Source organism: Pristiophorus japonicus, chromosome 6, assembly GCF_044704955.1.
Source record: "Pristiophorus japonicus isolate sPriJap1 chromosome 6, sPriJap1.hap1, whole genome shotgun sequence".
NCBI classification, from domain to species: Eukaryota; Metazoa; Chordata; class Chondrichthyes; family Pristiophoridae; genus Pristiophorus; species Pristiophorus japonicus.
Window position 1 is genome coordinate 203,555,554 of NC_091982.1, and position 27,277 is coordinate 203,582,830.

At 47.0% G+C, this 27,277-nt stretch overlaps 1 long non-coding RNA gene across 1 annotated transcript in view; it reads left to right on the forward strand.

Annotated features, from left to right (window-relative positions):
- The window catches only part of LOC139265354 (uncharacterized), an 84,987-nt gene that overhangs the window by 32,262 nt on the left and 25,448 nt on the right, over positions 1-27,277 (forward strand). The window contains exon 2 of the long non-coding RNA XR_011593540.1: positions 211-377. This is a non-coding gene — a long non-coding RNA (uncharacterized lncRNA). The remainder of the gene's footprint in view (positions 1-210; positions 378-27,277) is intronic.

Sequence of the window (27,277 nt, forward strand, 5' to 3'; positions counted from 1 at the left end):
TGCACCTCCACCCAGCCTTCTCTACCTACATTATCACTTCCCCATCTCACTAGCCACCCCTCACGCTCAACCTCACCCTAGTCCAATCATACCAACTAACAACACATAATGGTATGCACTTGTGAGTTTCAGCCAATGTTCATGTAAAGTTTCTGTTAATGTGGTGTCAACCATTGAAACCTTTATTTTCAACACTTTTTGTGTTCTTAGACAGATTTGTGTGCACCTTTGGAAGTGAACAGCTCTGAGATGGGAGCATGTATAGCGCATTTGCAGCTGCCAAGTAATGAGATGTTCCCATGCTGATTCAACTCTCGACCTCCTTATCTGACGTGATCCCCGAGCAGCGTGGACCCCATCGGTGACCTTGTAAAATGGTAAGGTGAGCTCAAAATGCTGTTTAATGGACTGTTAAAAAGGTCATAATGAACTAATTAGCCTCCCCCGCTGCTGCGTGTCGGGTTTGTTCAGCCCTGACAGACCCGACCTCTGGGAAAGAAGAGTGGCGGCGGGTGGCAGGAGGTTCCCAACTAGCTGTCAGAAGAAAATAAATTCGCACCCGACCCACCACTGAACGTGCCCACTGAGCCCCCAGCCCCTTGGACTTGTGTATACACGGCACAATTTCAAAATTTAAAGATGAGACAAAATTTGGAAGTATAATGAACAGTGAGGAAGACAGTGCTAAGAAGACATGGGGCTAGATTTTCCATTTTTTTTTCACATGCATACCGCCTACTTAACGTCCATTTTAATGCTGAAATGAGGTGTATCGCCCATTTAGCCACAAAATGGAAACTGACGCCCATGTCTCGGTCACTTTTCGCAAGTGTTACTTTCGGCACATACGTGACGCAGTAAAAAATAATACTGCCTGCCCACTTTTTTTGGGCGGAAATATCAATGGGCAAACTGAATGCCCATAATATCGCCCAGCATTACTTTTGGCATGTACTTAACGCTGAGATTCAATAATACCGGCCGCCCACTTTATTTTGTCGTAAAGATCACATTTGCCAAAACTAACGCCCAGTATATCACCATGCGTCACTTTCAGCACCTCGCACACATATCATCCACAATCTCACTCGCCAAAAACACCGCTATGAAAAAGTTGAACTGATCTGAACTAATCACAGCACTGTGGACGCCATTTTGTAAATCACAGGTTGTTTCATTGAAAAGACTGCTTCAACTTCGGGGAAGTTTAGATGTACTCTGGAGTTCTTTTCAGGTGATGGGACCATCTGAACAGACATCTTATCATACTGTGGATTTGGACTTTACTTTAGGTGTCTTAGTGGGGAAATTTATTGCTTGTGAACAATCGGCATTATATTTATAGTTATTGTAATGGGGCCAGCCATTTCTCAGCCTGCATCAATTACAACGCAGATACTACAGAGTGCAAATAGCACAACGTCTAATCCACAGCATTATGTGCCCAATCTAAGACATGCCAGACGGATGAAGAGGACCAGACCATACACCCCCCGCGCTTACAGGGAGAAGCGGTCTTACCTCGACTTATCCGAGAACACCTGCCTTCGGAGACTGACCTTCCACAAAGTGGTTATCAGTGAGATATGCCAGTTCATCAGGGCAGATCTGCAGCCTACCAGCACATTCAGGACATCACTGTGCATCGAGGTCAAGGTCAACTGTCGTTCTATGTGTCCGGTTCCTTTCAAGACTCCGCGGTCGACATTTGCGCTATATCTCAGCATGTCACATATTGCTGCATTAGAGAGGTCACTGAAGCCCTGTATGCACGTAGTATGGACTTTATCAGCTTCTCTGTGACCATGGAGGCTCAGACTGACAGGGCTCTGGGATTCTACCAAATTGCTAACTTCCCTAAGGTGCAGGAAGCAATAGACTGTACGCATATCGCCATGCGGACACCTTCTCAGGACGCAGAGGTTTTTCGCAACCGAGAAGGATTTCACTCCCTGAAGGTCCAACTCGTTGTCGACCACAACCAGATAATTATGGCAGTGAATGCCAAATTTCCAGGCAGCATCAATGAGGCTCACCTCCTGCGTCAGAGCGCTGTATCTGACATGTTTACCAGTCAGCCAGAAAGTCGATGCTTGGTGACAAATGATATGGCCTAGCGACCTGGCTGATAACCCCACTGCGTGACACCCACACCGAGGCCGAGAAGCGATATGAGAGCCACAGAGCCACACGTAATGTGGTCCGAAAACCATTGGTGTGCCTAAGCAGTGCTTTAGATGCCTGGAACACTCAGGAAGGGGGCTACAATAAAACTCTGATCAGGTAACTCAATTCGTTGTCGTGTGCTCCACGTTGCACAACTTGGCTATCGGGGAGGTCAAGAATTACCAGAAGGGACTGATGGTCCACCTCAGGAGAGAGAGGAAGAGGAGGACGAGGGGCTGGACGCTGACCTAAGGCCAGACAATCAGGCTGACTATGCAACAATGCCCATGTCCCCCTTCAGACCGCTAGAAAGGGCCCGTGGTGACTACACAGCTGCAAGACTCTTACATCAGCAGCTCATAAATGAGCACTTTGCCTGAAAGATCGTAGCTGTTATTGACAAAGCTGACAGACTACTGTGTGTGTAGCTCAGACATCAATGGTGTGCATCACCTTGGTGCCAGTTAAAGTTTAAGTGAATTGAAGTTAAGTCTAATTATACCCTTTCATGTTAAGGAATCACCAGTGTGTAAGGGTCCAGCTATCTGAGACAGTGCGCAACAAGGTTATGTTAAATAAAAAACATTTAGTACGACTATTGGTCTGAAATCATAAGGGCAACGGCCAAAAGCACCCCACCCCCACCCAACCCACAACACTTTTTAGAACATTGACATCAATCAAATGGTCAACATGTCCAAACATAGAAAATAGGTGCAGGAGTAGGCCATTCGGCCCTTCAAGCCTGCACCGCCATTCAATAAGATCATGGCTGATCATTCCCTCAGTACCCCTTTCCTGCTTTCTCTCCGTACCCCTTGATCTCTTTAGACGTAAGGGCCATATCTAACTCCCTCTTGAATATATCCAGTGAACTGGCATCAACAACTCTCTGCGGCCGGAAATTCCACAGGTTAACAACTCTCTGAGTGAAGAAGTTTCTCCTCATCTCAGTCCTAAATATCCTTATCCTAAGACTATGTCCCCGGGTTCTGGACTTTCCCAACATCGGGAACATTCTTCCTGCATCTAACCTGTCCAGTCCCGTCAGACTCTAATACATTTCGATGAGATCCCTCTCATCCTTCTAAACTCCAGTGAATAAAGGCTCAGTTGGTCCAGTCTCTCCTCATATGTCATCCAGCCATCCCTGGAATCAGTCTGGTGAACCTTCGCCTCACTTCCTCAAGAGCAAGAACGTTCTTCCTCAGATTAGGAGACCAAAACTGAACACAATATTCCAGGTGAGGCCTCACCAAGGCCTTGTACAACTGCAGTAAGACCTCCCTGCTCCTATATCAAAATCCCCTAGCTATGAAGACTGACATGCCATTTGCCTTCTTCACCGCTTGCTGTACCTGCATGCCAACTTTCAATGACTGATGAACCATGACACCCAGGTCTCGTTGCACCTCCCCTTTTCCTAATCTGCACCATTCAGATAATATTCTGCCTTTGTGTTTTTGCCCCCAAAATGGATAACCTCACATTTATCCACATTATGCTGCTTCTGCCATGCATTTGCACACTCACCTAACCTGTCCAAGTCACCCTGCAGCCTCTTAGCGTCCTCCTCACAGCTCTCACTGCCACCCAGTTTACTGTCATCTGCAAACTTGGAGATATTGCACTCAATTCCTTCATCTAAATCGTTAATGTATATTGTAAATAGCTGGGGTCCCAGCACTGAGCCTTGCGGCACTCCACTAGTCACTGCCTGCCATTCTGAAAAGGACCCGTTTATCCCGACTCTCTGCTTGTTGTCTGCCAATCAGTTCTCTATCCACGTCAGTACATTACCTCCAATACCACGTGCTTTGATTTTGCACATTAATCTCTTGTGTGGGACCTTGTCAAAAGCCTTTTGAAAGTCCAAATACACCACATCCACTTGTTCTCCCTTGTCCACTCTGCTAGTTACATCTTCAAAAAATTCCAGAAGATTCATCAAGCATGATTTCCCTTTCATAAATCCATGCTGACTTGGACCGGTCCTGTCATTGCTTTCCAAATGCGCTGCTATTTCATCCTTAATGATTGATTCCAACATTTTCCCCACTACTGATGTCAGGCTAACCGATCTATAAATACCCGTTTTCTCTCTCCTTTTTTAAAAAGTGGTGTTACATTAGCTACCCTCCAGTCTATAGGAACTAATCCAGACTTGATAGACTGTTGGAAAATGATCACCAATGCATCCACTATTTCTAGGGCCACTTCGTTAAGTACTCTGGGATGCATACTATCAGGCCCCGGGGATTTATCGACCTTCAATCCCATCAATTTCCCTAACACAATTTCCCACCTAATAGATATCCTTCAGTTCCTCCTTCTCACTAGAACCACTGTCCTCTACTACATTCGGAAGGTTATTTGTGTCTTCTTTCGTGAAGACAGAACCATAGTATTTGTTCAATTGGTCTGCCATTTCTTTGTTCCCCATTATAAATTCAACTGAATCTGACCAAGTGACCTACATTTGTTTTCACTAATCTTTTTCTCTTCACATATTTATAGAAGCTTTTGCAGTCAGTTTTTATGTTCCCTGCAAGCTTCCTCTCATACTCTATTTTCCCCCTCTTAATTAGTCCTCCTCTGTTGAATTCTAAATTTTTCCCAGTTCTCAGGTTTGTTGCTTTTTCTAGCCAATTTATATGCCTCTTTCTTGGTTTTAACACTATCCTTAATTTCCCTTGTTAGTCAAGGTTGAGCCAGCTTCCCAGTTTTATTTTTACTCCAGACAGGGATGTACAATTGTTGAAGTTCATCCATGTGATCTTTAAATGTTTGTCATTGCTTATCCACCGTTATCCCTTTAAGTATCCTTTGCCAGTTGCCAGTCTATTCTAGCCAATTCATGCCTCATACCGTCGAAGTTACCTTTCCTTAAGTTCACGACCCTAGTTTCGGAATTAACTGTGTCACTCTCCATCTTAGTAAACAATTGTATCATATTATGGTCACTCTTCCCCAAGGGGCCTCGCACAACAAGATTGCTAATTGGTCCCTTCTCATTACACATCACCCAGTCTACGACGGCCAGCTCTCTAGTTGGTTCCTCGTTATATTGGTCTAGAAAACCATCCCTAATACACTCCAGGAAATCTACTAGTTTGGTTAATCAATCAATCAATATGTAGATTAAAGTCGCCCATGATAACTGCTGTACCTTTATTGCACACATCCCTTATTTCTTGGTTTGATGCTATCCCCAATCTCATTACTACTGTTTGGTCGTCTGTACACAACTCCCACTAGCGTTTTCTGCCCTTGGGTATTCCGCAGCTCCATCTATATCGATTCCACATCATCCAGGCTAATGTCCCTCCTTACTATTGCATTGATTTCCTCTTTAACCAGCAATGCCACACCACTTCCTTTTCCTTTCTGTCTATCCTTCCTAAATGTTGAATACCTCTGGATGTTGAGTTCCCAGCCTTGGACACCCTGGAGCCATGTCTCCGTGATGCCAATCACATCGTATCCGTTAACTGCTGTTTGCGCAGTTAATTTGTCCACCTTATTCCGAATACTCCTCTCATTGAGGCACAGAGCCTTCAGGCTTGTCTTTTTACCACACACTTTGCCCCTTTAGAATTTTGCTGTAATGTGGCCCTATTTGTTTTTTGCCTTAGGTTTCTCTGCCCTCCACTTTTACTATCCGCCTTTCTATCTTTTGCTTCTGCCTCCATTTTATTTCCCCCTGTCTCCCTGCATAGGTTCCCATCCCCCTGCCATGTTAGTTTAACTCCTCCCTAACAGCACTAGCAAGCACTCCCCCAGGACATTGGTTCTGGCCCTTCCTAGGTGCAGACCGTCCGGTTTGTATTGGTCCCACCTCCCTCAGGACTGGTTCCAATGTCCCAGGAATTTGAATCCTTCCCTCTTGCACCATTCCTCAAGCTACGTATTCATCTGCGCTATCCTGTGATTTTTACTCTGACTAGCATGTGGCACTGATAGCAATCCTGACATTACTACTTTTGAGGTCCTACTTTTTAAGTTATCTCCTAGCTCTCTAAATTCGTCTTGTAGGACCTCATCCTATATGCAACACGACAACTGGCTGTTCACCCTCCCTTTTCAGAATGTCCTGCACCCGCTCCGAGACATCCTTGACCCTTGCACCAGGGAGGCAACATACCATCCTGGAGTCTCGGTTGCAGCTGCAGAAACACCTATCTATTCCCCTCACAATCAAATCCTTTATCACTATAGCTCTCCCATTCTTTTTCCTGCCCTCCTGTGCAACAGAGCCACCCACGGTGCCATAAACTTGGCTGCTGCTGCCTTCCCCTGGTGAGTTATCCTCCTCAACAGTACCCTAAGCGGTGTATCTGTTTTGCAGGGGGATGACTGCAGGGGTCCCCTGCACTACCTTCCTTCCACTGCTCTTCCTGTTGGTCACCCATACCCTATCTGGCTGTGTACCTTTAACCTGCAGTACGACCAACTCGCTAAACATGCTATTCACGTCATTCTCAGCATCGTAGCTTCTCCAGAGTGAATCCACCTGTAGCTCCAGTGCCGCAATGCGGTCTGTCAGGAGCTGGAGGTGGACACAGTTCCCGCACACGTAGTTGTCAGGGACACCGGAAGCGTCCCTGACTTCCTATATAGTACAGGAGGAGCATAACACATGTCCGAGCTGTCCTGCCATGTCTTAACCCTTAGATTAATTAATTTGGCAACAACAATGCTAAAAGGTTACTTACTGATAAAGAAAAGAAAAAAGAAAAACTACTTACCAATCACCAGCCAATCACTTACCCCCTTGTATGTGATGTCACCTTTCGATTTCTTTCTACTTCTTTTTTGCCTCCCTGCTTCAGCTGCATCGGCTGGCCTTTATAGGCCTCTGGCTGCTCGATCTCCCGCCTCACCGACGCACCTCGAACTCCCCGACTCCTGACTGCTGGCCTTTATCGGCCTCTGGCTGCTCGATCTCCCACCTCACCGATGCACCTCGAACTCCCCGACTCCTGACTGCTGGCCTTTATAGGCCTCTGGCTGCTCGATCTCCTGCCTCACCGACGCACCTCGAACTCCCCGACCCCTGACTGCTGGCCTTTATAGGCCTCTGGCTGTTCGATCTCCCGCCTCACCGACGCACCTCGAACTCCCCGACTCCTGACTGCTGGCCTTTATCGGCCTCTGGCTGCTCGATCTCCCGCCTCGCCGACGCACCTCGAACTCCCCGACTCCCGACTGCTGGCCTTTATAGGCCTCTGGCTGCTGCCTTCCCCTGGTGAGTCAACCCCTCAACAGTACCCAAAACGGTGTATCTGTTTTGCAGGGGGGTGACTGCATGGGACCCCTGCACTACCTTCCTTCCACTGCTCTTCCTGTTGGCTAGCCAGTCACCCAGCAACACAGAACACAAATGCAAACCAACAGGGTGGCCCCCTTCCCATATACCTTACTACAAATTGCAATCATCAAATGGAGATATAACAAAGCCATCACCTGCGGACATGTACCTCACTTTCCTTCTCCCCTCCCCTTCTTCTCCCCACCTTTACCCCTTCCCCCTCCTTGCTCCATGGTGACTGGCCGAGGCGCCCCTCAGGCAGTGCATCATTGTGGGGCATGAAGGCAGAGCCGGTGGTTGCACAGATACGGGAGCGGGGGTTACCGAGGTGGGAACATTCTTAGATCCAGAAGCAGGATCTGGCTCCTGCCTCTCATGTGTCATTGGCACTGGGGGTGCGGAACCTAATGGTGGAGTGCCGCGCTCCGGGACCACTGGGAGGCCTGTGCCACCAGTGTTCTTGCCTATCGCCTCCAGGGCCTCCGCCATCCACGGATCATACTCCGTCATGGTGTTGGAGATGCTGGACAGCTGTCGAGATATGCCCCCCCAATGCATTTAGGATCTGGTGACCTACATCAACAGTTCTCCTGGATAACTCTACCATGTTGCCCCTCTCATCTGGCACTCATGGCGCAGACCTGCTGCGTCTACGAAACCTCCGCGGGTTCGGCGCCTTCCTGGGGTCAACTGGGGTGCCCTGTGGCGAGGTGCTTGGGTCCAGCACCTCCAGAGTGGAGGTGGAAATGGCTGGAGGAGCATTAGATGGCCTTGGGGTCGAATGCCTCCTGGCAATGCAGGCTCTTCAAAGTCTGCGCTGTCGTCCATTGAGAACGGATCCAGCAGATTGACGGGTGCGAATCGTAGTTCCTCAGCACCAGATGTCTGATCGTCCGGCGAGTCTGGCACCGCGCCCCCACCTTCTGGGCTCGGTGGTCTTGCCTTGGGATGTGCTGCTGTTTAAGCTGCAAAACACAAATGAGGTTATTAGAGGAGAAGAAGGTGCTAGGGTCACAAGGTGATTACAGCGCTACACACAGCATACGCACGACAAAAACACGACCGCTAACAAAATCATTACAGACATCACATTTCATGACCATCAACACATTCTGCACTGTAATGATTCTCACGAGGCCAGCATTATTTAGAGAACACTCTTAGCAATCATCTATCATATATTATTGTTCGGATATGAGTGGGTGTGGCATCTATTGATTTCACATCATACAACGGTGTATACTTTACTCACATGGCATCTCTTCAGATTCTGCAGCTTCCTGCGTGGCTGTCCGGGGGTGGGTCCCCATGAGTGTGAGCACCTGCTCCTCGATGTCAGTGTGGTGGCTGATGACTGTTGGCCCCCCACCCTTTCGCCTCTGCTCGGCCCTATTCCTCAAAAGCTTCTTCTGTAAAAGGTAACAGGACGACATGGCATGAGATCATTGCATGATATCATTGCTAGCTACTGTCACAGAGATTGATACAATATGTAACCAACAGATGTAATCTTGATTATTATGATAATCATCATTCTTTACCTAAAGACGTACACCGTGACCACAGGCTTTGAGTACAACATTCTCGGTAAAAGTGAAAGACCTCACATTTATTTGTAGTTGCTCATGACTCTTACAAGTCAAATTATTTATATATATATAAGTACATGTAAATAAATGTAATACTTACTCTTGCGGATTCAACAAGGTTGTTCCATCACTTGCAACATTGGTTACCCTCACGCACCTCGTTGTCGCCGACATGACTACCTCTGCTATTTTGGCCCATATCTTCTGGTAGGCCTTTGGGGTGGGCTTCCTACGCCCTCCCTCGGTCAATTGACCCCAGCGTGACTCGAGCTCTTGCATGAAGGAGGCATTTGCCTCGTCCGAGAACCTCCTCGCACTTTTGTGTCCTCCAATGTGCTCTGCTCCCAACTCACTGCTCTCGCCAACGTCAGTTGACACAGCTGTATCACCTCATCCACTCCCTCCATTATAGGCACCAAATTCGTGAAAATATCTGGCTAGTAACAGCCAACTTTTTTCCCACAATTTGCTATAAAACTCAACTCTCCCTCCTACCTCCCGAAGCAGCCAAACAAGCACACACCATACCCACACACGCCTTCACTCCATCTCTGCTCCCTCTCTCTCTCTGTCTCCTCTTAAGCGCATGAAATGATGACCCCTGACCTCCTGAGTCGCGGGAAACGAGCATTGCCATGCCGTTGCTAAAGACGGTGACACTTTACAGCAGAAGGTCAGAGAGATTTAACGCTAACACCCATTTCAGATCGTTCGTGGTTACGCCCAATTTTTAAAAGTAAAACTAGGGGATTTGAAAATGGGCGACAATCCGGCGATCTGAAAACCCATATTTACCGCCCACGCCGGAAAAACATGCCCATTTGTGGGCAATCTGCACAAAAGTGGAAAATCTAGCCCATGGACAGGCTGGTGAAATTGATGGATACGCGGCAGATGAAATTTATTGCAGAAAAGTGCAAAGTGATACATATTAGTAGGATGAATGAGGAGAGACAATATAAACTAAAGGGTACAATTCTAAACTGGGTGCATGAACAGAGACCTGGGGATATATGTGCACAAATAGTTGAAGGTGGCAGGACAGGTTGAGAAAGTGGTTAAAAAAGCATACGAGATCCCGGGCTTCATAAATAAAGGCATAGAATACAAAAGCAAGGAAGTTCTGATGAACCTTTATAAAGCACTGGTTCAGTCTCAACTGGAGTATTGTGTCCAATTCTGGGCACCGCACTTTAGAAAGGATGTGAAGGCCTTGGCGAGGGTGCAAAAAGATTTACAAGAATGGATTCATGGATGATGGACTTCAGTTATGTGAATAGACTAGAGAAGCTGAGGTTGTTCTTGTCTTGTATCCAAACATGTTTACTGCTTGTATTATTACATATGATGTGTCACCAGAGGGCACTGCAGTGGGAGACTTGTAGATTATGTGTACAGGTATGCCAAGTCTAGTATAAAAGGCAGGCCACCATGTGTGATCCTCACTCAGAAGTTACATTAAATGGACTAAGATCACTACAGTTCAAGTACAATACATTGCCTCATTAAGTCATTATCAGAGCATCTAAAGACATAACAATTGGCGACAAGATTATGGACTTTCACACGAAAATGACTAACTTTGGTACATTGCAGCAGTTCGCCAATGGTGATAATTGGGACGCCTTTGTGGAGAGGGTCAACCATTTCTTCACAGCAAACGACCTGGCAGGCAGTAATCCAGCCACACTGGCTGATAAGCTCAGAGCTATCCTGCTAACCAGTTGTGGGTTCACCATCTATGGCCTCATCAGGGTCTTGCTGGCACCAGTGAAGACAACAACCAAGATGTATGAGGTGCTTGTAACGCTGATCCAAGAACAACTCAAGCCCAAAGAGAGCATCCTCACAGCCAGACAACGGTTTTATACACACCGACGGCCCGAAGGCCAGGAAATCGTGAAATATGCTGTAGACCTCAGGAGGCTGGCAGCACCGTGTGATTTCGGCGACCACCCCACCAAAGCGCTAATGTATATCTTTGTCATCAGAATCGGCCATGAGGGCCTTCTTCACAGATTACTATCTGCAGATACCACGGTCACACTGTAGAAGACCATTACCATGAGCCAGGGATTCATGACCTTGACCTGCGGCTCTAGGCAAATGACTCATCCTCAGGACTCAAACCCAGCAAGTACTGTACACAGACTGGCACCTTTTAGAGGCTGGACTGTAGGACATGAATCTCCTCAGGGGAGAAAGAACCGGCCCCCGAGTCCCTTAACTCAGGAGGGCTAATCAAGTAGCACCATGCTGGTGTTGTGGAGGGAATCACAGGGCTCACCAGTGCCCTTTTAAGGACTATGTGTGTAAAATCTGAAGCAGAAGGGGGCACCTCCAGCCAATGTGTAAAAGAAATATGACTCACTGGGTTGATGAAGAGTCTGCAGATGGTCATAAATCCAGCACGGATTATGAAGCAATAGTCAGAGAGGCAGCTCAGCCCCACGATGAGGTGTACGGCATGTTTATCTGCACCACAGAATGTTCTCAGTTGAGGATGGAAGTCAAGATAAACGGCATTCCAATCTTCATGGAAGTGGACACAGGGGCGAACCAGTCAAAAATGAATCAAGAAGCTGTTGAGAGGCTACGGGACAATCAAGCTGAGGGACCCAAGTTGGTCCCGGTTCAGGCAAAGCTGCGCACCAACACCAATGAACTTCTCCCAGTCATTGGTAGTGCGGATGTTAAGGTACTCCATGATGGTGCGGTGCACAAGTTACCATTGTGGATTGTTGCAGATGATGGACCAATGCTACTTGGAAGAAGGTGGATGGAGAAGATCCATTGGACCTGGGAAGATTTCATCCCTCCAGCGATCGACGCCCCCCCACACTCAGAGACAAAGCAAGCCCCCACCTGAGGTTGAATCCGGCACCAAAGAGCAGACCACTCAGCACGACTGCGTGGAGATGGTCCAGCTGAGATGACCCGAACCCATCTTCCAGGCTCCAGTGGCAGGACTCCGGAGGAAGAAAATCAGATCCAAAGGCGACTTCCCAACCTCAGAGGCAGAACCCGGGGAGAAGAGGATCACAGCAGTCGTCATCGTGGATGGAAGAAAGATGGCGCCCAAACCACAAGGTGATGCGCTGAAGAAAAAGATGGCGGCGGCCAGACCACAAGGTGCAGCGCTGATGGAGCAACACGTAGTACCAAGCGAAGAAGAGGATTGGGATAAAGATAGCAAGGCTCTCTTAAAGGAGGCCAGCAACCCACCACACTTAAAGGGACAGGTCCACATTCTCAATCAACGTAATAGCAATTGTGAGTTAAATTTAAAGCTTGTAATTGATGATCAGAGTTTTATACATGTAATAAGCAAAGAAAGGTCGTGCAATTGTGATCGGAGCTACAGTTTATCTACAATGAGTAATGAAACGTTGTGCGATGTAGGATTTCAACTGCATTCATTTAATGTAGCGGGCAAACACCGACCGGGAGCACACAGGTCCAGAGAGCTACCCAATGTTGTAGCCTGTGTCCCTGGTTCCAGAGTGTTGCACCATGGAGTGTCGCCACAAGCAGCTAATATAGACAAACTGCAGAGCAAGCGATCTCAGGAGGGCAACTGCACTGGTCTCGATACCCTGCCCCTGATCGGCTTCACCTCACAGGCACCCGATGGCACCAACATCCACGAGCCAGAAAGAACAAACCACGCTAAGGTGCAGCCCCCAAATCCTATCACCACCAAGACTACACCCAGGAACGAAGGGTCACCCGCAACGGTTCTCCCAAATGAGACCCGGACCAGCCAGGATCCCAAATCAAATAACGCCCAGGCAAGCGAGTCAGCAGTTCCCTGCGCGCTGCCAGATGACTGCTCCTTAGGGAGCAGCAGTGACCCGGGGTGCAAGGAAAGGACAATGAGATCACAGGGATCTGTGAACCTGCCCGACGCTGGGAGCAATGGCAAAAGCCCCGAGATCAGGCAACTTGAGTCAATCGGGTTCCCACTGCCAGCACTGGGCACCGCGCCGCCACTGGACTACCTGGACACCATCCAGCAATTCTGGTACTAGTTTGTCCTCACGCACTGGTGCTGACACCAGTACTGATTCCAAGTATGTATCAAGTATGTACCTCACCAGTCAAATGTACTTGCCTCAAATGTAATGATATAAATGCAATTTTTGTTTTCTGGACTTGAATGTATATGAATGTAATGAGCCACCGGCATAACCTATATATGGGAAGGAAAGAATGGAATGGTCATGGACGCACAAACAGAAACCACCAGCACCTCCACTGCCAACGAAACACTACCCACTCACCCAAGATGGAAACAATCCTCCAAGGGTCAACCAGATAGAGCTAAGCTCAGAGCACAGTCAATGCATGAAGGTGATTTGCACTAAGGACTTGGGGGCAGAGCGATATCATGTATCCAAACATGCTTACTGCTTGTACTATTACATATGATGTGCCACCAGAGGGCACTAGTATGGGAAATTTGTACACCAGCTGTACGATCACTAAGGTGTGCCACCAGAGGACACTGCAGTGGGAGACTTGTAGGTTACCTGTACAGGTGTGCCAGGCCTAGTATAAAAGCCAGGCCATCAGGTGTGATCCTCACTCTGGAGTTACATTAAATGGACTCATGTCACTACAGTTCAAGTACAATACATTGCCTCGTGGAGTCATTATCAGAGCATCTAAACACATAACAGTTCTCCTTAGAGCAGAAAAGTTTTTAGAGGTGATTTGATAGAGGTGTTCAAACTCATGAGAGTTCTAGACAGAGTAGATAGAGAGAAACTGTAGCCATTGACGGAAGGGTCGAGAATCAGAGGACACAGGTTTAAGGTGATTGTCAAAAGAACCAAAGGTGACATGAGGAAAAACTTTTTTATGCAGCAAGTGGTTAGGATCTGGAAGGCATTTCCTGAAAGGGTGGTGGAGGCAGACTCAATTGTGATTTCAAAGTGGGATTGGATAAGTACCTGAAGAAAAAAAATTGCAGGGCTATGGGGAAAGGACAGGGAAGTGGGACTAGATGAAATGCTCTTGCAGAGTGCCAGAATGGGCTCGATGGGCCGAATGGCCTCCTTCAGTGCTGTAACCATTTTATGATTCTAAATGACTGGTCTATAATTAAGGATAGAGGAACTTAACACCTTGAAAATTTTCAGCTGATCAGAGTGAGCCAGCATGGATTTGTAAAGAGTAGGTCATGCCTGACAAACCTGATTGAATTTTTTGAAGAGGTAATTAAAATAATGGACAGGGGAATGTCTATGGATGATATTTGTATGGACTTCCAGAAGGCATTTTATGAAGTCCCTCATAAGAAACTGTTAGCTAAAGTTGAAGCTTGTGGAATTGAAGGTAAATTATTTATCTGGTTAGGAAATTAATTGATCAGCAGAAGACAAAGGGGCTGAAATTGGTGAAGGCCAAGGGCCGCCCAAGTGCCGCCCAAAGGACCGCCGATGGCCGACGAGATACCTGACGCTACTTTGAAAGAGCGCCTGGCAGCAAAAGAGGTACTTACGCCTTTCAATCTGGGTGGCAGTGAGCGGGAGTCTCATTCTCAGCGGCAAAGGCGCTTGCCACCCAAGTGCCGCTGAGGATGGAGTCGGGCCTTAGGAGGGTCAAACAGCTGGAAATTAAAATCATTAAAAAAAAAACATCAGAACTCCTTCAGGGGACCCCGTCCAAGTAAGTCACTGTAAAGAAAAACTTTTACAAATGTATACTAACCTTTTCTTGCAGGTCTTCATACCTACCATCGGAGCTAGACTAGCCTCCTCACAGCAGTCCTTCCCCTTCCTGGCGCCGACTACCGCCCACACCAATCTGGCATCTAGGAGGGCACTGATGTCAGCAGACGGCCAAGTGGCGCAAGAGACCTCTTGGGAGATCTCTTGCGCCACTTGGCCGTCCGCTGACATCAGTGGGCAGTTCCCGGCAGTTTGCCCCTCCTGCCTGCTCCAGACCAAATGGAAACTCGCACAGGACGGAACCGGAGGAGGAATTTCGGCGGATCTCAGTGGCAGTGGGCGGTAAGGCCATCAACTTCAGCCCCAAAGAGTAGGGATAATAGGCAGGTACTCTAATTGGTAAGATGTGCATAGTGGTGTACCGCAAGGATCTGTATTGGCATCTCAACTTCACCATGTTTATTAACGACTTAGAGGATGGGATAGAAAACTACATATCCAGATTTCCCGATGACATAAAGATAGGTGGCATTGTAAGCAGTGCAGATGGAAGCATAAAAGTACAAAGAGATAATTAATTAAGTGAATGGGCAAAACTGTGGCAAATGGATTTCAATGTAAGTAAATGTGAGGTCATACACTTTGGATCTAAAATGTATAGAATAGGGTATTTTCTAAATGGTGAAATGCTAGAAACAGTGGAGGTCCACAGCGAACTGGGTATCCATGTACACAGGTCATTAAAATGGCATGGACAGGTACAAAACATAAGCAAAAAGGCTAATGAAATGCTAGCCTTTGTATCTAGAGGACTAGAATAAAAGGGGGTAGAGGTTATGGTACAGCCATACAAAGCCCTGGTTAGACCATACCTGGAGTACTATGAGTGGTTCTGGGCACCACACCATAGGAAGGATATATTGGCCTTGGAGGGTGTGCAGCGTAGATTTGCCAGAATGATACCTGGACTCCAGGGGTTAACTTACGAGGAGAGATTACACATCTAAGGCTTTATTCCATGGAATTAAGAAGGTTAAGGGATGATTTGATCAATGTTTTCAAGATATTACGGGGAACTGATAGTTTCTCTCTATCTACCCTATGTCCACTAGTTGGAGAGTCTAAGAATGGGGGCATAGTCTAAAAATTAGACCCAGGCCTTGCAGGAGTGAAGTTGGGAAACACTTCTACATGCAAATGTTTGTCGAGTTTTCTCCTACAAATGGTATTTGATGTTGGTCAATTATTAATTTTAAATCTGAGATTGGTAGATTATGTTAACCAACGGTATTAAGGAGTATGGGGCAAAGGCAGGTGTTGTGGAAAGAAACCACCCGGAGTCATGGGTAGGCTATGATGTGAGAAACTTTATTACAAGCATGCAGGGGACAGAACTTTAGCAAAGACTCTTTCCGATCGAACAATTACATCAGATTTTATACATGATTGGGCGGAAGAATAAGCTTGACAATTTACAAAGATAAGAAACATCCATATATGTCTGTGACGGACAGCTGCTCAACCATTCGCTCTGCCCATATTGGGCCCAAGTTTCCCCAGGAGTTGCTCCTTTTTTTTTGGAGCAACTTGATTTTTCTGGACTATCTTTTTAGTTGCAATTCTGGCCACTTAATTTGCACCAGGGTAATTGAGTTAGTCAGGTTTTTTTTTAGTTCAGTTTTTTTTTCAAAAGGGGGCGTTCCCAGCCACTTACCCCTGTTTTAGGTGTTTGGCCAGCAAATAGTTGCTCCAAACTAACTTAGGCCAGTGTATGTTGCCTCTTCTGTCCGCACAGAAAAACCTTACTTAGAGTTAAGGAATCGGTGCAGGTAACTACATTTAAAGCAGCACCAAGCACCAAACAAAGCACAAAAAGTAATAAGCAATTAATTGTCAAATAAAAAAGAAGGAACCCTAGACCTAAAGCACCAAGACCAAAGTAATAAACAATTAATAAATAACAAATAAAAAAATAGAAGGAACCCTGCACCAAAATCAATCAGTAAATAACAAATAAAAGATAGAAGTCCTACCAATGAAGGAGCCCATTCGGCCAGAGCTAGGGATGGCATGCTTCGGGCCCCTCCCACACAGCCTGCAGCGCACATTTGCAGAAATAGCCTGCCAGAAGCTACTGCACATGTGCGCAGACTCTAGAGTGCATGTGCAGAGGTCCCGGCACTGTTTTCCGCGCCGGGATCTGGCTCTGCCCCCAATCCATTGGGCCACGCTGCGCCACGACTGAGGAGAGGCTGGGGAGCGGCCAGAATACGGACGTATTTTTTCGGCACGCTTGGAAGCGGACAAGAGCGTTGTACCTCGGGTAAGGACGCCAGAAAAACAGATTAGGGAAACTCTAGTCCATTGTCCTTTGTTCTAGACTGCTGAAGTGTGCAGTTTTAACATTTTTTAGCTTACAAATGGCCAAAGTTCCCGTCATGCCTTGCGATTACGATGGCTTGTTACTGACATAGCTACAACATCCATTAAAAGGTCATTCTGACTTACATATGAAGAATAATCACAGGTTCTCATCACATCAGCACATCAAACAATGCGGGTGTCGAATTCATAAATGTCAAAGTTCTCTTATAGCTTCACCGATGTGCTGGTGATATTAGCTCGGCTTGGAATCATACATAGACCAAATCTATAAGATGTACTGATTGATTGGTATCTCCTTCTCTGGGAACAGTTCTATGACCACAGACACTGGGGCATACCTTTGTTTGACATCTGCACCGCTTGTGACACCATGAGTCTTTGGTCGCAACAAATGCACAGACTGATAATCTTCATCATAAGCAGTCCCTCGAAAAGAGGATGACGTGCTTCCACACCAAAAAGGGATGAGTTCACGGGTGTTTCAATGAAGGACCTAATATAAGTACCGAACTACATGTTGAAGGGTGGAAGATGCCTGTGCGTGGATTTCTTTTAAGTGTGGTGGCCGTTGCACACCAGCCACCACACGGGCTTGACAGAGCTAGGTAATGGTCCAGTGGCAAAAATTGACCAAGACGACTGGAGACCAGCTCTGCTGCATAGACCCAGTGCACATACATATCGCAGTATGGGCTGGCCCGTGCTGTCCCTGGGCCCTCGTCTCTATAATCAGGGTGAGCACTGAGGCGATGGCAGTTGCCATTCTCCCTATCTCCTACCAATTATACTGCATTCAGCCTGATCGGCAATTTTAATCTATCGGTGGTGGAGTCCTCCAGTACCTTGGCCATTCCTTTGGCTAACTCTACCTGAACCTGTCCCCTAGTGATGATCTGCAACTTTGTAAGATGTATCTCATTATTGTGGTCAGGTCCTTCTCTACCGCTGCCCGAGCGACCTTCCCTGGTGTGTCATTTACATCCAGCTCATCATTCCATCATGGGCTAAAGACCGGGCTGGTGAAGGCTCTACCTGCCAGGTGGAAGTCTCCCAAAGTGAAGGAGTCTGAGATTTGGAGACAGAGGGTATAATTATGTGTACTTATTAATTATCCTAAAGGTAGTTCCTTTTGTCAGACAGAAGACACCACTAGGTCGTGGATGCTTGTACTGCCCTGGAGGCACCTTCTAATGGCTTGACTGTTATCATACTCAGAGTTATTATCTATTGCAGTTACCCACTTGGTAGAACTGCGAGTCGATGCAGAACTCGCCTGTGGTCATAAGGAGGGTGTTATTGGTGCCTGATATCGTATACCCACGTGTCCCTACTCGGTAAACCAACTTGTCTCTGATCACTCCCAGAGATTCAAATTTATATCCCCCTGGATGCATTCCATTCTTGTGCGCCTGTGGTATCATCATTAAGAACTTAAACACGTCTGTTGACCCCCATTTGCAGGTCAGGTTACCAACAGCTTCTGTTTATTTTCCTTCACATTCATCAGATCTAAACTCCCGACCTCCCAATATGCATGCTAGGGTACTGTCCTGAACCTGAAGTCTTCAATGTCTTATTCCACACTATCAATCAAGTACCGACCCAGCATGTCACATGCTCACCCCATGGACTGTAAATCATTGCCATTATTATGGCTTTCCCTAGATCCTCTATACCTCTCTGTAATCCTGTTCCCTGCACTTCTACTGCCTTAAGCATATACTCCGTACCATGGGCTGAGAACCGCAGGCCCTTGGCGCTTTCCTGCATCTGCTCAGAGGCATAGCTAGCCAGGCCTGTGATTTCCCATGAATTTATGTTTCGCCCAGCTAATTAATACTCTGTGATCATCACAATGGGCCTCCAATGCCGGCACTATACTGCTCAGGTTATAAGTTACTTCTAAAGTGACTAGTGTTACATCATGTAATCGTGCCCTCGGGCCCATAACGCTGGTCATGCCATCCGTTGGAGACGGCACCATGGTGAGACACCGCGATGGCTTCTGGTACCCAAACATGGTTAGATTAAAACATCTTAATCCGAGCAGCCTAACCAATTAATCACATCGCTGCACAATTCCTGACAATATTGCCCCTTAAGTCCTGGTTCCCCAAAACATCATGGACAATCCTTGTGATTTTGCAGGCACAATACCATCTGCTCAGTCCTGTTGCATCATCATATAGCTGTAAGTGTTATTTTTTGATGACAGAATTGGGCTGCTGATATTAAAAGCCCAGCCACCCTGCTCACCAGTGAGATTCCTCCTTTCAAAAGGGCAGATGGAGGGCCTTGTAAGTTGGACCGGTTGTCCTGGTGCGGTGGGTTCGAGTTCAACACTTCAGCGAGGGCCCTGGTATCCTTTGCTTAACTGCTTGTCGCACTTATTTTCCATATCTTGGTCGTGTGTGTCCGTGTGGTGACTCAATCCGTAATCCATATATTGGGTTTATTTAACTACTCCCCTTGTCCTCCCTGTGACAGTTGCATCTATTGTCCTGGGTGCAAACAGTACTCTTATCAATGTGCATGGTGGGCGCCTCCCACACTGTTGCGGTTGTCAGGGAGATGATCACTGCTGTTGCTGTCCACCAGGCTGCCATTGAGCTATGGATTTTTCTGAAATAAAATAATTATGAGATCTGCTGCTAGCCTTCCTGTTGGTAGAAACAGAATGCGAATTATATGGCTTAAACTGGGACCAATGATTCCATCTACTTCCTCCTGGTGTATTCAAGCATACGCATGTATTACTCCGACCTCTGGCAGTATCGATGGCTCGGGTTTGGATCCGTGCTTATCCTGATCCACTGCTTCTTGCTGCTGTTTTACTTCCACTCTCTTGAAGTTGTTTGCACAGTTCTGTTACATACCGCATAAACCTATCCCCTTCTATCACCCCTTTCGGTAGTCTCATAGCCCTCCCAGTCATCAATTCGTAAGGGGCAGCCCTAACATCCAGCTGGGGGTCGCCTGCAGCCTCATTAATATGGTCGGGAGGACACCTGCCTCGTTTTTACCTGTGTCTGCAATCACTTTGGCTATAGATGTTTTCAAGGGTCTTATTCATACATTCTACCATTCTGGAACTTTGAGGGTGGTAGGTATGTGGAACCCCTGTTTTAACCCCAATAACTGAAATGTCCTTTATCCGTAAAGTGGGTCTGAGTTTATTTGTAGAGGGACACCCCCCCCCCATCCAAGTATCATTTCCTCTGCTGAAATTCTTGCAGCGGTATCGGCGGTACAATTTTACGTTGGAAAGACCTCCACCCAATGAGTGAAATTATCACCAGACACTAGGTTTTTCCCTCGGCTTTTTGGAAGGGGACCGGTGAAGTTAATTCTCCCATGGTTCCTTCGGCCTTAACTGATTTCATATACACACCTTTATTTCCTTCCCTGGGTTATAATGCGCACAGATCAAGCACCTCTGGCAGCGCTTTGCCATCTCTGTCCATTCCCAGCCACCACCAATACCTCCTTAGTAAGTGTAGTGTCATGTATGTATGCTTGGATTTACTAGCCACCAGGTGGCGCCACTGTTGAAGGTCATTGGGCTGTGCGCACGTGTGTACGGCCCAGGTATAAAAGGCCAGCCATCTTGTAATGTAATCACTTTGGGCTGGAATAAAGTAGAGCCAGGTTTGTACCTGTTCGGAGTTTACAGTATTCAGTCTATTGAATTATTGCATACACAACATGTAGCAACGAGGTAACAAGAACTTTCGCATGCAAAAATGAGCACAATCGGAATTCTGGAGCGATTCGTGGAGGGAGAAGATTGGGCAGACTTTGTAGCCCGCTTGAACCAGTGCTTCATGGCCAACAAAATGGAGGATGTAAGGGAATTAAGGGTTACGGGGAGAGGGCGGGTAAGTGGAGCTGAGTCCATGGCCAGATCACCATGATCTTGTTGAATGGCGGAGCAGGCTCGAGGGGCTAGATGGCCTACTCCTGTTCCGAATTCTTATGTTCTTATGTTCTTATGTTCTAGGATGAGGCAGACGCAGTTCGGCGCCGGGCGACCCTCCTCACGGTTTGCGGTCCGAAAATCTATGGACTCATAAAGAATCTCCTCTCGCCCTTAAGTCCAATGGACAAGGACTATAAAACATTATGTGCTCTGGTATGCGACCATCTCAAACCAGATGAAGGCATCATCATCTCAAGATATCGACTCTATGCACACGTTCTAGCTCAGGGCCAGGATGTATCGGAATTTGTTGCTGACCTAAGACATCTAGCTGGACCGTATAAGTTTGAAACTGCTTTGGCAGACGTGATTGTACACTCTATCTGTCATGTATCCTACATGGTTACTGCTTGTACTATTACAAGGTGTGCCACCAGAGGGTACTGCAGTGGGAGACTTGTAGTTACCTGTACAGGTGTGCCAGGCTTAGTATAAAAGGCAGGCCACCATGTGTGATCCTCACACTGGAGTTACTTTAAATGGACTAAGGTTACTACAGTTCAAGCACAACACATTGACTCGTGGAGTCGTTATTAGAACATCTGAAGACATAGCAATTGGCGACGAGATTACAGACTTGCACACGAAAATGGCTAACTTTGCTACATTGCAGCAGTTCACTGATGGTGATGATTGGGAAGCCTTTGTGGAGAGGCTCGACCATTTCTTCACAGCAAATGACCTAGCAGGCGATAATCCAGCCACACAGGCTGATAAGCGCAGAGCTATCCTGCTAACTAGTTGTGGGCCCACCATCTATGGCCTCATCAGGGACTTGCTGGCACCAGCGAATACAACGACCAAGACATATGAGGAGCTTGTAACACTGATCCAAGAACAACTCAAGCTCAAAGAGAGCATCCTCACAGACAGACACCGGTTTTATACACACCGACAACCCGAAGGCCAGGAGATTGCGAAGTATGCTGCAGACTCAGGAGACTGGCGGCACGGTGTGATTTCGGTGATCACCTCAACGAAGCGCTGCAGGATATCTTTGTCATCGGAATTGGCCATGAAGGCCTTCTTCATCAGCTACAATATGCAGATACCACAGTCACACTGCAGAAGGCCATTTCCGTGAGCCAAGCATTCATGACCTCGACCTGCGGCTCCAGGCGGATGACTCATCCTCAGAACTCAAACCCGGAAAGTACTGTGCACAGAATGGCGCCTTTTAGAGGCTGGACTGTAGAACATGAATCTTCTCAGGGGAGAAAAAACAGGCCCCCGGGTCCCTTAACTCAGAGTCCGCCGAGGGGGGCTAATCGAGTAGCACCATGCTGGTGTTGCGGAAGGAATCACAGGGCTCACCAGTGCTGTTTTAAAGACTATGCATGTAAAGGTTGCTTTTCAAAGGGCCACCTCCAGCGAATGTGCAAAAGAAATATGACTCACTGTGTTGATGAAGACTCTGCAGATGGCCATGAATCCAGCGCGGATTATGAAATAGCAGCGAACCTGGGGACTGGGAGAAATTTAGAACTCAGCAGAGGAGGACAAAGGGTTTGATTCGGGCAAGGAAAATGGAGTACGAGAAGAAGATTGCAGGGAACATTAAGACGGATTTCAAAAGTTTCTATAGATATGTAAAGAGAAAAAGGTTAGTAAAGACAAACTTAGGTCCCCTGCAGTCAGAATCAGGGGAAGTCATAACGGGGAACAAAGAAATGGCAGACCAATTGAACAAGTACTTTGGTTCGGTATTCACTAAGAAGGACACAAACAACCTTCCGGATATGAAAGGGGTCAGAGGGTCTAGTAAGGAGGAGGAACTGAGGGAAATCCTTATTAGTCGGGAAATTGTGTTGGGGAAATTGATGGGATTGAAGGCTAATAAATCCCCAGGGCTTGATGGACTGCATCCCAGAGTATTAAGGAGGTGGCCTTGGAAATAGCGGATGCATTGACAGTCATTTTCCAACATTCCATTGACTCTGGATCAGTTCCTATCGAGTGGAAGGTAGCCAATGTAACCCCACTTTTTAAAAAAGGAAAGAGAGAAAACAGGGAATTATAGACCGGTAAGCCTGACATCGGTAGTGGGTAAAATGATGGAATCAATTATTAAGGATGTCATAGCAGCGCATTTGGAAAGAGGTGACATGATAGGTCCAAGTCAGCATGGATTTGTGAAAGGGAAATCATGCTTGACAAATCTTCTGGAATTTTTTGAGTATGTTTCCAGTAGAGTGGACAAGGGAGAATCAGTTGATGTGGTATATTTGGACTTTCAGAAGACTTTCGACAAGGTCCCACACAGGAGATTAATGTGCAAAGTTAAAGCACATGAGATTGGGGGTAGTGTGCTGACATGGATTGAGAACTGGTTGTCAGACAGGAAGCAAAGAGTAGGAGTAAATGGGGACTTTTCAGAATGGCAGGCAGTGACTAGTGGGGTACTGTGCTGGGGCCCCAGCTGTTTACATTGTATATTAATGATTTAGACGAGGGGATTAAATGTAGTATCTCCAAATTTGCGGGTGACACTAAGTTGGGTGGCAGTGTGAGCTGCGAGGAGGATGCTATGAGGCTGCAGAGTGACTTGGATAGGATAGGTGAGTGAGCAAATGCATGGCAGATGAAGTATAATGTGGATAAATGTGAGGTTATCCACTTTGGTGGTAAAAACAGAGAGACAGACTATTATCTGAATGGTGACAGATTAGGAAAAGGGGAGGTGCAACGAGACCTGGGTGTCATGGTACATCAGTCATTGAAGGTTGGCATGCAGGTACAGCAGGCGGTTAAGAAAGCAAATGGCATGTTGGCCTTCATAGCGAGGGGATTTGAGTACAGGGGCAGGGAGGTGTTGCTACAGTTGTACAGGGCCTTGGTGAGGTCACACCTGGAGTACTGTGTACAGTTTTGGTCTCCTAACTTGAGGAAGGACATTCTTGCTATTGAGGGAGTGCAGCGAAGGTTCACCAGACTGATTCCCGGGATGGCGGGACTGACATATCAAGAAAGACTGGATCAACTGGGCTTGTATTCACTGGAGTTCAGAAGAATGAGAGGGGACCTCATAGAAACGTTTAAAATTCTGATGGGTTCAGACAGGTTAGATGCAGGAAGAATGTTCCCAATGTTGGGGAAGTCCAGAACCAGGGGTCACAGTCTAAGGATAAGGGGTAAGCCATTTAGGACCGAGAAGAGGAGAAACTTCTTCATCCAGAGAGTGGTGAACCTGTGGAATTCTCTACCACAGAAAGTTGATGAGGCCAATTCACTAAATATATTCAAAAGGAGTTAGATGAAGTCCTTACAACTCGGGGGATCAAGGGGTATGGCGAGAAAGCAGGAATGGGGTATTGAAGTTGCATGTTCATCCATGAACTCATTGAATGGCAGTGCAGGCTAGAAGGGCCGAATGGCCTACTCCTGCACCTATTTTCTATATTTCTATGAAGCGAATCAGATAGGCAGCTCAGCCCCACGATGAGATATATAGCATGTTTACTTGCACCACAGAATGTCCTCCATTTAGGATGGAAGTCGAGATTAATGGCGTTCCAGTCTTTATGGAAGTGGACACGCGGGACGAGCCAGTCAGTAATGAATCAAGAAGCCTTTGATAGGCTGTGGGACAATCAGGCAAAATGACCCAAGTTGGTCCCGGTTCAGGCAAAGCTGCGCACCTACACCAATGAACTTATCTCAGTCGTTGGTAGTGCGGATGTAAAGGCATTCCATGACGGCGCAGAGAACAAGTTACCCCTGTGGATTGTTGCAGGTGATGGACCAACGCTACTCGGAAGAAGGTGGATGGAGAAGATCCATTGGAACTGGGAAGATTTAATCCCTGCAGCGATCAACGTCCCCCATACTCAGAGGCAAAGCAAACCCCCACCTGAGGTTGGGTCCGGCACCAGAGAGCAGTCCAGCACAGCACCCGAGGCACAGACTGCTCAGCACAACTGCATGGAGATGATCCAGCTAAGACAACCCGAACGCACCCTCCAGTCTCCAGTTGAAGGACTCCGGAGGAAGAAAATCGTACGCAGAGGCAACTTCCCAGCTTCGGTTACAGAACCCGGGGAGAAGAGGATCACAGCAGTCGTCATCGTGGATGAAAGAAAGATGGCGCCCAAACCACGAGGTGAGGCGCTGAAGAAAATGATGGTGGCTGCCGGACCACGAGGTGCAGCGCTGATGGAGCAACATGTGGCATCAAGCGAACAAGAGGATTGGGGTAAAGATAGCAAGGCTCTCTTAAAGGAGGCCCATAACTCACCCTACTTAAAGGGACAGTTCCACAATCTCAATCAATGTAACAGCAACTGTGAGTTAGATGTAAAATGTGTAATTGATGATCAGAGTTGTTTACGTGCAATGAGCAAGGAAAAGTCGCACCATTGCGATCGGAGCTACAGGTTATGTACCATAAGTAATGAAACGTTGTGCGATGTAGGATTTCAACTGCCTACAGTCAAAGCAGCAGGCAAACATCCATCGGGAGCACACAGGTCCAGCGATACCCCTCGCTGTTTGAACCTGGCATCGGCAATTTATCGGGAGCCAAGGTGCAGATCCACGTGGACTCTGATGCAAGACCAATCCATCATAAAGCTCGGGCAGTTCTGTACATGATGAGGGAGAAGGTCGAAATCAAACTGGACAGACTCCATCGTGAAGAGATCATATCACCAGTCGAATTTAACGAATGGGCCAGCCCCATTTTTCCCATGTTGAAAAGTAATGGCACTGTCAGGATTTGTGCAGACTACAAGGTTACGATCAACCGAGTTTCAAAACAGGATTAATACCCGTTATGAAATGCTAGCCTGCCGGGTAGTTGTTCACAAAACTGGATCTGACGTCAGCCTACATGACACAGGAGCTGGTCGACAAGTTGAAGAAACTTGCGTGCATCAACACTCATAAAGGACTGTTTATCTACAACAGGTGTCCTTTTGGAATTCACTCGGCTGCAGCCATATTTCAGAGGAACATGGAGAGTCTACTGAAGTTTGTTCCCAGAACTGTCATGTTCCAAGATGACATACTGGTCACAGGTCGTGACTGCGCCGAACATCTGAACAACCTGGACGAGGTTCTTCATCGTCTGGAAAAAGTGGGACTCAGACTGAAACGCTCGAAGTGCATCTTCATGGCACTGGAAGTCAAATTCCTGGGGAGGAAAATTGCTGCTGACGGTATCAGGCCTACGGACTCGAAAACCAAGTCCATCACAAATGCACCCAAGCCTCAGAATGTGACGGAACTGCGTTTGTTCCTTGGTCTACTCAACTATTTCGGTAATTTCTTACCTAGATTGAACACCTTATAAGAGCCACTGCACATACTGCTAAGGAAAAGCAACAACTGGGTTTGGGGTGCATCTCAAGATAGAGCTTTGGAGAAAGCTACTAATCTGCTTTGCTTTAACAAGCTGCTGGTATATTATGATCCATGTCAGTGTCTAATATTAGCCTGTGATGCTTCGTCACATGCAGTTGGTTGCGTGCTCCAACAAGCTAATGAGTTGGCAAATTACAACCTGTTGCATATGCTTCAAAAACTTTTGTCAAAGGCGGAAAGAGCCTACAGCATGGTAGAGAAAGAAGCACTAGCCTGTGTGTATGGCATTAAAAAGATGCATCAGTACCTGTTTGGTCTTCGGTTTGAACTGGAAACAGATCACAAGCCACTCATTTCATTGCTTTCGGAAAACAAAGGTATCAGTATCAATGCATCGTCCCGTATCCAGAGGTGGGCGCTGACATTATCTGCCTATGATTATGTCATTTGCCATCGACTTGACACTGAAAATTGTACCCATACATTGAGCCGTCTGGCATTGCCCACACCGGAGGTGGAAATGCCGCAACCGGCAGACCTACTATTAGTCATGGATGCTTTTGAAAGTGAAGGAACCCCTGTCACGGCCCAACAAGTTAAGACCCGGATCAGCCAGAACCCGATATTATTGGTTGTAAAACATTGTATCCTTAGTAGTGATTGGTCTGCCATACCCAAGCAAATGTGTGAGGAGACCAAACTTTATATCCATCGCAAAGACAAGCTATCTATTGTGTTCCTAACAGAGATGAGATTGCACACAGGGAGGTTAAAGTAACAGTGACCTCAGACTTTAATAAGACACTCCAGAGTGAGGAACAGGCCTTAGGGGCCGGCTTATATATAGTGCTTCCAAGGGATGCTGGGATCC